We start from the raw sequence: 11,754 nt of genomic DNA on the forward strand, positions 1-11,754 counted from the left end.
CATTGATATCAAAGAACATCTTTATTTCTGCCTTCATTTTGTTATGTACCCAGTAGTCATTCAGGAGCAGGTTGTTCAGTTTCCATGTGGTTGAGCGGTTTTGAGTGAGTTTCCTAATCCTGAGTTTGAGTTTGATTGTACTGTGGTCTGAGAGACAGTTGATTAAAATATCTGTTTTTTTACATTTGCTGAGGAGTGCTTTGCTTCTAACTATGTGGTCAATTTTAGAACAAGTGTGGTGTGGTGCTGAGAAGAATGTATATTCTGTTGATTTGGGGTGGAGAGTTGAGTAAATGTCAATTACGTCCTCTTGGTGCAGAGATGAGTTCAATTCCTGGATATCCTTGTTAACTTTCTGTCTCGTTGATTTGTCTAATGTTGACAGTGGGGTGTTAAAGTCTCCCATTATTACTGTGTGGGAGTCTAAGTCTCTTTGTAGGTCTCTAAGGACTTGCTTTATGAATCTGTGTCCTCCTGTATTGGGTGCACATATGTTTAGGGTTGTTAGCTCTTCTTGTTGAATTGATCCCTTTACCATTATGCAATGACCTTCTTTGTCTCTTTTGGTCTTTGCTGGTTTAAATTCTGTTTTATCAGAGACTAGAATTGCAACCCCTGCCCTTTTTTGTTTCCATTTTCTTGGTAGATCTTCCTCCATCCCTTTATTTTGAGCCTATCTGTGTCTCTGCATGTTAGATGGGTTTCCTGAATACAGCACACTGATGGGTCTTGACTCTTTATCCAATTTGCCAGTCTGTGTCTTTTAACTGGAGCATTTAGCCAATTTGCATTTAAGGTTAATATTGTTATGTGTGTATTTGATCCTGACACTCTCATGTTAGCTGGTTATTTTGCTTGTTTGTTGATACAGTTTCTTCTAGCATTGATGGTCTTTAAAATTTGGCATGTTTTTGCAGTGGCTGGTACTGGTTGTTCCTTTCCATGTTTAGTGCTTCCTTCAGGGGCTCTCGTAGGGCAGACCTGGTGGTGACAAAAATCTCTCAGCTTTTGCTTGTCTGTAAAGGATTTTATTTCTCCTTCTCTTATGAAGTTTAGTTTGGCTGGATATGAAATTCTGAGTTGAAAATTCTTTTCTTTAAGAATGTTGAATATTGGCCCCTACTCTCTTCTGGCTTCTAGAGTTTCTGCCAAGAGATCAGCTGTTAGTCTGATGGGCTTCCCTTTGTGGGTAACCTGACCTTTCGCTCCGACTGCCCTTAACATTTTTTCCTTCATTTCAACCTTGGCAAATCTGAAAATTACATGTCTTGGAGTTGCTCTTCTCGAGGAGTATCTTTGTGTCATTCTCTGTATTTCCTGAATTTGAATGTTGGCCTACCTTGCTAGTTTGGGGAAGTTCTCCTGGATAATATCCTGAAGAGTGTTTTCCAGCTTGTTTCCATTTTCCCCCTCACTTTCACATACACCAGTCAGACGTAGATTTGGTCTTTTCACATAGTCCCATATTTCTTGGAGGCTTTGTTCATTTCTCTTTACTTTATTTTCTCTACATCTCTCTCCTCACTTCATTTCATTCATTTGATCTTCCATCTCGGATACTCTTTCTTCCAGTTGATCGAATCAACTACTGAAGCTTGTGCATTCGTCATGTAGTTCTCGTGCCATGTTTTTCAGCTCCATCAGGTCATTTAAGGACTTCTCTGCATTGGTTATTCTAGTTAGCCATTCGTCTAATCTTTTTCAAGGTTTTTAGCTTCTTTGCGATGACTTCAAACTTCCTCCTTTAGCTCAGAGTAGTTTGATTGTCTGAAGCCTTCTTCTTTCAACTCGTCAAAGTCATTCTCCATCCAGCTTTGTCCCATTGCTGGTGAGGAGCTGCGTTCCTTTGGAGGAGGAGAGGCACTCTGATTTTTAGAATTTTCAGTTTTTCTGCTCTGCTTTTTCCCTATCTTTGTGGTTTCATCTACCTTTGGTCTTTGATGATGGTGATGCATAGATGGGGTTTTGGTGTGGATGTCCTTTCTGTTTGTTAGATTTCCTTCTAACAGTCAGGATTCTCAGCTGCAGGTCTGTTGGAGTTTGCTGGAGGTCCACTCCAGATCTTGTTTGCCTGGGTATCAGCAGCAGAGACTGCAGAACAGCGAATACTGCTGAACAGAAAATGTTGCTGCCTGATCCTTCCTCTGGAAGTTTCATCTTAGAGGGGTACCAGGCCATGTGAAGTGTTAGCCTGTCCCTACTAGGGGGTGCCTCTGAGTTAGGCTACTTGGGGGTTAGGAACCCACTTGAGGAGGCAGTCTGTCCATTCTCACATCTCAAACTCTGTGCTGGGAGAACCACTACTCTCTTCAAAGCTGTCAGACAGGGACATTTAAGTCTGCAGAAGTTTCTGCTGCCTTTTGTTCATCTATGCCCTGCACCCAGAGGTGGAGTCTACAGAGGCAGGCAGGCCTCCTTGAGCTGCGGTGGGCTCCACCCAGTTTGAGCTTCCTGGCCGCTTTGTTTACCTACTCAAGCCTCCGCAATGGTAGGCACCCCTCCCCCAGCCTTGCTGCTGCCTTGCAGTTCGATCTCAGACTGCTGTGCTAGCAATGAATGAGGCTCCGTGGTTGTGGAACCCTCTGAGTCTGGAGTGGGATATAGTCTCCTGGTGTGCTGTTAGCTAATACCATTGGAAAAGTGCAGTGTTAGGGTGGCAGTGACCCGATTATCCAGGTGCCATCTGTCGCTGCTTTGCTTGGCTAGGAAAGGGAATTCCCTGACCCCTTGCACTTACTGGGTGAGACGATGCCTCACCTTGCTTCAGCTCATGCTAGGTTGGCTGCACCCACTGTCCTGCACCCACTGTGTGACAAGCCCCAGTGAGATGAACCTGGTACCTCAGCTGGAAATGCAGAAATCGCCTGTCTTCTGCATCGCTCATGCTGGGAGCTGTAGACTGTAGCTGTTCCTACTCAGCCATCTTGGAACCTCCTATTTTATTTATTTATTGAGATGGAGTCTTGCTTGCTCTATCACCCAGGCTGGAGTGCAGTGGCACAATCTCATCTTGGCTCACTGCAACCTCCGCCTCCCAGTTCAAGGGATCCTTCTGCTTCAGCCTCTCAAGTAGCTTGGATTACAGGCACCCACCACCATGCCCAGCTAATTGTTTTTTTTCATTATTATTATTTTTAGTAGAGACAGGGTTTTGCCGTATTGACCAGGCTGGTCTTGAACTCCTGACTTCAGGTGATCCACCGGCCTCTACCTCCCAAAGTGTGTGAGCCACCTCACCCGGCTCCAATATTTTAAATCCATTACAATTTACTAGAAAAACATATAATTCAGTTAACTAAGTTGTGTAAGGTACTTGACTGGATTTTGGATCCTCTGTTTTTGTACCCACTTAGCATCTTAATCACCTAGAGTATTTGGTAAATTTTTCCAAAATAGATGCTTGTGTTTTTCTGCATTAGTTATAGAATCTCTTTTTCTCTCTGTCTCCCCACTCCTACTTACCTATCTGTCCATTTTATCAGAAGAGTTCTTTGATGATTGAAGATTCTTTTAGATTTTTGGTTCAGTGTTACTAACCTAAATCATGTGTAGAAAAGTTTATTAAATGCTAATACCTTCTTATATTTGCATAACACTTTGAAGTTTAGAAAGACTGCTCATAATTACATACATAAATATATTTTGATCATTCTATATGCACCAAAATCCTGACATAATATGGCAGACACACTTTAAGATGACAATGGATGAGTCAAATTCTTGTGAAATCTCCTACTGTTCGGTGTAGGAGAAACCATGATGTCTAGCCAATAGAATATGGCAAAGGTGATGTGGTGCCATTCTCTTGATTGACTATTATTGAAATACAAATATGATGGATTATCAGTCCCATGATTACATTATGTTATAGAATACTCAGCAGACTGGTGAGTGTTTCTCCTTATCTCCTTGAACTAATGTTTGGAGAGGGCCAGGTAGCAAGAAATTGTGGTTGGGTTCTGCAGTCTCTTTCTGTAGCCTCCATTCAAGAGCCAGTAAGAAGCCAGCCCTTCTGTTATGTAGCCATAAGGAAATGAATTCTTCCAACAACCTGAATAAGTCTGGCAGCAGATTCGTCCCCAGTGAAGCCTCCAGAAGAGAATGCAGCCCATTTGACACCTTAACTGCAGCCTGGTAAGACACTGTGGAAAGGATGCTGTTTAGTTATGTCTAGACTTCTCACCTAAAAAAACCTGAAAGATACTAAACCATTTCTATTAAGTGGTTTAATGGTAAAACTGCAAACTTGTGGCAATTGGTTATGCATTAAAGGAATATTAATACAGTTAGATATAATCATCTTTATTTTACAGGTGTGAAAATTAAGATTTAGAGAATTCAAACACTTTGCCTAAGATGACATTGCAAATATTTGCATTCCAAAGCTAGTATTTATCCCTATTTTAACTTCTTTTTCTACCCTTCTTCCCACACCTGGTGAATATAGGTACTATCTATTAAATGATATTTGGATGCTAGACAGTTCTTACCCTGTATAGACACTACCTTGTTTAACTTTATCCTTACCAAAACCTTTTGAAGAACCACTATCTTATTGCCTCCTTATTACAGAAGAAAATTTATTACTGTTTTCAATTTGTAGATAAGGGGCTAAATACCTTCCTAAAAGTACAGAGCAAGAATACAAATATTTATTTAACTCTGAAAACCATACCTGTAAGCATCATGTATGACTCCAGTGCTTCTTTTATCGTCTCACTCTGGCCTCAGGATATCACAGGTGCAGATGTAATGCTATAGTTTATCTAGGTGTATTAGTCCATTGTCATACTGCTGATAAACAGATACCTGAGACTGGGCAATTTACAAAAGAAAGATGTTTAATTGCACTTACAGTTCTATATGGCTCGGGAGGATTACCAATCATGTCACCAGGCAAAGAGGAGAAAGTCACGTCTTACATGGATGGCAGCGGGCAAAAAGAGAGAGAGCTAGTGCATGAAAACTCACATTTTTAAAACTATCATATCTAGTAAGACCCACTCACTATCATGAGAATAGTACAGGAAAGATCCACCCTCATAATTCAATCACCTCCCACCAGGTTTCTCCACAACATGTGGAAATTGCAGGAGTTAAAATTCAAGATGACATTTGGGTGGGGACACAGCCAAACCATATCATTTCACCCCGGCCCATCACAAATCTCATGTCCTCACATTTCAAAACCAATCATGCCTTCCCAACAGTTCCCCAAAGTCTTAATTTACTTCAGCATTAACTCAAAAGTCCACACCTAAAGACAGTTCAAAGTCTTATCCGAGACAAGGCAAGTTCCTTCCTCCTATGAGCCTGTAAAATCAAAAGCAAGCTTGGTACTTCTTAGAGAAAATGGGGGTACAGAAATTGGGTAAATACAGCCATTCCAAATGGATGAAATTGGCCAAAACAAAAGGGGTAACAGGCCCCATGCAAGTCCAAAATCCAGCAGGCAGTCAAGTCTTAAACCTACAAAATGATCTCCTTTGACTCCATCTCTTGCCTCTGGGTCACACTGATGCAAGAGGTGGGGTCCCATGGTCTTGGGCAGCTCCTCCCCTGTGGCTTTGCAGGGTGCATCCTCCTTCCTGGCTACTTTCACAGGCTGCTGAGTGTCTGTGGCTTTTCCAAGCACACAGTCCAAGCTGTGTTGATCTACCATTCTGGAGTCTAGAGGATGGTGGCCCTCTTCTCACAGCTCCACTAGGCAGTGCCCCAAGAAGGACTCTGTGTGGGGGCTCCAACCCCACATTTCCCTTCTGCACTGCTCTAGCAGAGTTTCTTCATGAGAGCTCTGCCTCTGAAGAAAATATATGCCTGGACATCCAGGCATTTCTATACATCCTCTGAAATCTAGGCAGAGGTTCCCAAACTCCAATTATTGACTTCTATGCACTGGCAGGCCCAGCACAACATGGAAGTTGCCAAGGTTTGAGGCTTGCACCCTCTGAAGCCACAGCCAAAGCTCTACATTGGCCCCTTTCAGTCATGGCTGGAGTGGTTGGGAAGCAGGGCATCGAGTCCCTAGGCTGCATACAGCATGGGGACCCTGGACCCAGCCCACAAAACCACTTTTTCCTTCTAAACTTCCAGGCCTGTGATAGGAGGGACTGCCACAAAAGTCTCTGCTATGCCCTGGAGAAATTTCCCTGATTGTATTGGGGTTTAACATTTGGCTCCTCGTTGCTTATGCAATTTTCTGCAGCCGATTTGGATTTCTCCTCAGATAATGGGATTTCCTTTTCTATCACATTGTCAGGCTGCAAAATTTTCAAACTTTTACATTCTGCTTCCCTTATAAAACTGAATGCCTTTAATAGCACCCAAGTCACCTCTTGAAGGCTTTGCTGCTTAGAAATTTCTTCTGCCAGATACCCTAAATCATCTCAAGTTCAAAGTTCCACAGATCTCTAGGGCAGGGGCAAAATGCTGCCTGTCTCTTTGCTGAAAGATAACAAGATTCACCTTTGCTCCAATTCCCAAGAGGTCCCTCATCTCCATCTGGGACCACCATAGCCTGGATGGATTTCATTGTCAATATCATTATCAGCATTTTGAACAAAGCCATTCAACAAGTCTCTAGAGAGTTCCAAACTTCCCACGTTTTTCTGTCTTCCTCTCAGCCCTCCAACTGTTCCAATCTCTGCCTGTTACCCAGCTCCAAAGTCACTTCCACATTTTTGGGTATCTCTTCAGCAACTCCCCACTCTACTAGTACCAATGTACTATATTAGTCTGTTTTCACACTGCTGATAAAGACATACCTGAGACTGGGTGATTTACAAACAAAAAAGTTTAATTGGACTTGCAGTTCCAAATAGCTGAGGAGGACTCACAATCATGTTGGAAGGCAAAGAGGAGAAAGTCATGTCTTACATGGATGGTGGTGGGCAAAGAGAAAGAGTGCTTGTTCACTCTCATTTCTAAAACCATCAGATCTTGTGAGGCTCATTCACTATCACGAGAACAGCACAGGAAAGACCTGCCCCCATAATTCAATCACCTTCCACTGATTTCTCCCATGACACATGGGAATTGTAGGAGTTACAATTCAAGGTGAGATTTGAGTGGGAACACAGACAAACCATTTCACCAGGAGAATCTATGCTGATAGCACCACATCCCTTGACCTTCATTAATTTTTTTTCTAACTAATCACATAAATGAGAGAGGCACAGTATAACTCTCTTTGTATCTTAGTGTCTAAAACCTCTCTTAATGGAATAGCAAATGTTTATGACCTTATAAGGGCTCTGATTTATAAGTATTATTTATTAAAATTATATCAGATTACTTTGACATTATAATTAAAACATAAAGAAAGCAAAGAATGTCCTTATATATCAATTTCAATTAGTATCATAAGCATAGAATCACTAAAATAGATGAAACCAAGACAAAACTTTGTTCTTGAGAAGTTGATCTACATGAGAAAAAAAATGCTGAGGAATGAATGCATATAGAAAGATGGCTAGCCACAATGAACAGTTTCTCCTTTTCAAAATCTTGAACAAGCAAGACAGACTTTTATGTTGCTCTGGTTTTAAAGAAAAAAAATAGTCAAATATTTTAAGGTGATATTATGGAGATAATAAAAAGAAATGATTTATCCTTCAATGGAATGTGGGGATAAAAAGCCATAAAAAAGGGGACTTAGTACACCATTTTCCTTCTACAGTAAATTTGCAATATACTGACCTACTTAATTATTTTCTTAATTTTTTTTATTTCTATAGGTTATTGGGGAACAGATGGTGTTTGATTACATGAGTAAGTTTTTTAGTGGTGATTTGTGAGATTTTGGTGCACCCATCACCCTAACAGTATACACAGTGCCCTATTGGTAGTCTTTTATGCCTCACCCCCTTCCCATCCTTTCTCTTTGTCCTTTCTCCCCAAAGTCCATTGTGTCATTCTTATGCCTTTGCATCCTCATAGCTTAGCTCCCACTTACGAGTGAGAACATACAATATTTGGTTTTCCATTCCTGAGTTGCTTCACTTAGAATAATTGTCTCCAATCTTATTCAGGTATCTATGAATGTCATTAATTAATTCCTTTTTATGGACAAGCAGTATTTCATCATATATGTGTGTGTGGGGGGGGTGGGTGTGTATATATATACATATATGTATACACATATATACATATATATACACATATATATATACATATATACATATATATCTGTAGTTCAGCTCTGGGGACAGGGCATAGCAGAACAAAAGGCATCAGAAATTTCCGCAGACTTTGACATCCCTGTCTGACAGCTCTGAAGAGAGCAGTGGTTTGCCCAGCGTGGTGTTTGAGATCTGAGAACAGACAGACTGCCTCCTCAAGTGGGTCCCTGATCCCTGTGTAGCCAAACTGGGAGACGCCTCCCAGTAGGGGCTGACTGACACCTCATACAGCTGGGTGCCCCTCTGAGATGAAGCTTCCAGAGGAAGGGTCAGGAAACAATATTTGCTACTGTGCAATATTTGCTGTTCTGCAGCCGCCACTGGTGATACCCAGGCAAACAGGATCTGGAGTGGACCTCCATCAAACTCCAACAGGCCTGAAGCTGAAGGATCTGACTGTTAGAAGGAAAACTGAAAAAACAGAAAGGAATAACATCAACATCAACAAAAAGGACATATACACCAAAACTCCATCTGTATGTCACCATCGTCAAAGACCAAAGGTGGATAAAACCACAAAGATGGGGAAAAAACAGCAGAAAAACTGAAAATTCAAAAAATCAGAGTGCCTCTCCTCCTCCAAAGGAATGCAGCTCCTCACTAGCAATGGAACAAAGCTGGACGGAGAATGACTTTGATGAGCTGACAGAAGTAGGCTTCAGAAGGTCGGTAAAACAAACTTCTCTGAGCTAAAGGACGATGTTCGAACCCATCACAAGGAAACTAAAAATCTTGAGTAAAGATTAGACGAATGGCTAACTAGAATAAACAGTGTAGAGAAGACCTTAAATGACCTGATGGAGCTGAAAGCCATGGCATGAGAACTACATGACACAAGCTTGAGTAGCCGATTTGATCAACTGGAAGAAAGGGTATCAGATCAAATGAATGAAATGAAGTGAGAAAAGAAGTTTAGAGAAAAAGAAGAAAAATAAATGAACAAAGTTTCCAAGAAATATAGGACTATGTGAAAAGACCAAATCTACATTTGATTGGTGTACCTGAAAGTGATGGGGAGAATGGAACCAAACTGGAAAACACTCTTCAGGATATTATCCAGGAGAACTTCCCCAACCTAGCAAGGTAGGCCAACATTCAAATTCAGGAAATACAGAGAACACCACAAAGATACTCCTCAAGAAGAGCAACCTCAAGGCACATAATTTTCAGATTCACCAACGTTGAAATGAAGGAAAAACTGTTAAGGGCAGCCAGAGAGAAAGGTCGAGTTACCCACAAAGGGAAGCCCATCAGACTAACAGTGAGTCTCTCAGCAGAAACTCTCCAAGCCAGAAGAGAGTGGGGGCCAATATTCAACATTCTTAAAGAAAAGAATTTTCAACCCAGAATTTCACATGCAGCCAAACTAAGCTTCATAAGTGAAGGAGAAATAAAATATTTACAGATAAGTAAACGCTGAGAGATATTTGTCACCACCAGCCCTGCCTTACAACAGCTCCTGAAATAAGCACTAAACATGGAAAGGAACAAACAGTACCAGCCACTGCAAAAACATGCAAAATTGTAAAGACCATCGATGCTAGAAAGAAATTGCATCAATTAACGGGCAAAATAACCAACTAACATCATAATGACAGGATCAAATTCACACATAACAATATTAACCTTAAATGTAAATGGATTAAATGACCCAATTAAAAGACACAGACTGCCAGATTGGATAAAGAGTCAAGATCCGTCAGTGTGCTGTATTAAGGAGACCCATCTCATCTGCAGAGACACATGTAGGCTCAAACTAAAGGGATGGAAGAAGATCTACCAAGCAAATGGAAAGCAACAAAAAGCAGGGAATGCAATCCTAGACTCTGATAAAACAAACTTTAAATGAACAAAGATCAAAAGAGACAAAGAAGGCCATTACATAATGGTAAAGGGATCAATTCAACAAGAAGAGCTAACTATACTAAATACATATGCATGCAATACAGGAGCACCCAGATTCATAAAGCAAGTCCTTAGAGACCTACAAAGAGACTTAGACTCCCACACAATAATAATGGGAGACTTTAACACCCCACTGTCAATATTAGACAGATCAATAAGACAGCAGATTAACAAGGATATCCAGGACTTGAACTCAGCTCTGCAACAAGCAGACCTAATAGACATCTACAGAACTCTCCACCCCAGACCAACAGAATATACATTCTCCTCATCACCCCACCACACTTAGTCCAAAATTGACCACAACATTGTAAGAAAAGCACTCCTCAGCAAATGTAAAAGAACAGAAATCACAACAAACAATCTCTCAGACCACAGTGCAATCAAATTAGAACTTGGGATTAAGAAACTCACTCAAAACTGCACAATTACATGGAAACTGAACAACCTGATCCTGAATGACTACTGGGTAAATAAAGAAATGAAGGCAGAAATAAAGATGTTCTTTGAAACCAATGAGAACAAAGACACAATGTACCAGAATCTCTGGGACACATTTAAAGCAGTGTGTAGACAGAAATTTTAAAGCATTAAATGCCCACAAGAGAAAGCAGGAAAGATCTAAAATTGACACCATAACACCACAATTAAAAGAACTAGAGAAGAAAGAGCAAATCAATTCAAAGCTAGCAGAAGGCAAGAAATAACTAAGACCAGAACAGAATTGAAGGAGATAGAGACACAAAAAAACCCTTCAAAAAATTAATGAATCCAGGAGCTGGTTTTTTGAAAAGATCAACAAAATTGACAGACCACTAGCAAGACTAATAAAGAAGAAAAGAGAGAAGAATCAAATGGATGCAATAAAAAATCATATAGGGGATATGACCACCAATCCCACAGAAATACAAACTACTGTCAGAGAATACTATAAATGCTTCTACACAAATAAACTAGAAAATCTAGAAGAAATGGATAAATTCCTGGACACATACACCTTCCCAAGACCAAACCAGGAAGAAGTTGAATCACTGAATAGACCAATAACAGGTTCTGAAATTGAGGCAATAATTAATAGCCTACCAACCAAGAAAAGTCCAGGACCAGAAGGATTTACAGCCAAATTCTACCAGAGGTATAAAGAGGAGCTGGTATCATTCCTTCTGAAACTATTCCAATCAATAGAAAAAGAGGAAATCCCCCCTAATTCATTTTATGAGAGCAGCATCATCCTGATACCAAAGCCTGGCAGAGACACAACAAAAAAAGAGAATTTTAGACCAATATTCCTGACGAACATCAGTGCAAAAATCCTCAATAAAATACTGGCAAAGCAAATCTAACAGCACATCGAAAAGCTTATACACCAAGATCAACTTGGATTCATCCCTCGGATGCAAGGCTGGTTCAACATATGCAAAGCAATAAACATAATCCATCACATAAACAGAACCAAAGACAAAAACCACATGATTATCTCAATAGATGCAAAAAAGGCATTTGACAAAATTCATCAGCTCTTCATGCTAAAACCTCTCATTAAACTAGGTGTTGATGGAATGCATCTCAAAATAGTAAGAACTATTTATGACAAACCCACAGCCAATATCATACTGAATGGGCAAAAACTGGAAGCATTCCCTTTGAAAGCTGGCACAAGACAGGGATG

The sequence above is a fragment of the Macaca mulatta genome, chromosome 9 (genome assembly GCF_049350105.2).
Source record: "Macaca mulatta isolate MMU2019108-1 chromosome 9, T2T-MMU8v2.0, whole genome shotgun sequence".
Classification (NCBI taxonomy): domain Eukaryota; kingdom Metazoa; phylum Chordata; class Mammalia; order Primates; family Cercopithecidae; genus Macaca; species Macaca mulatta.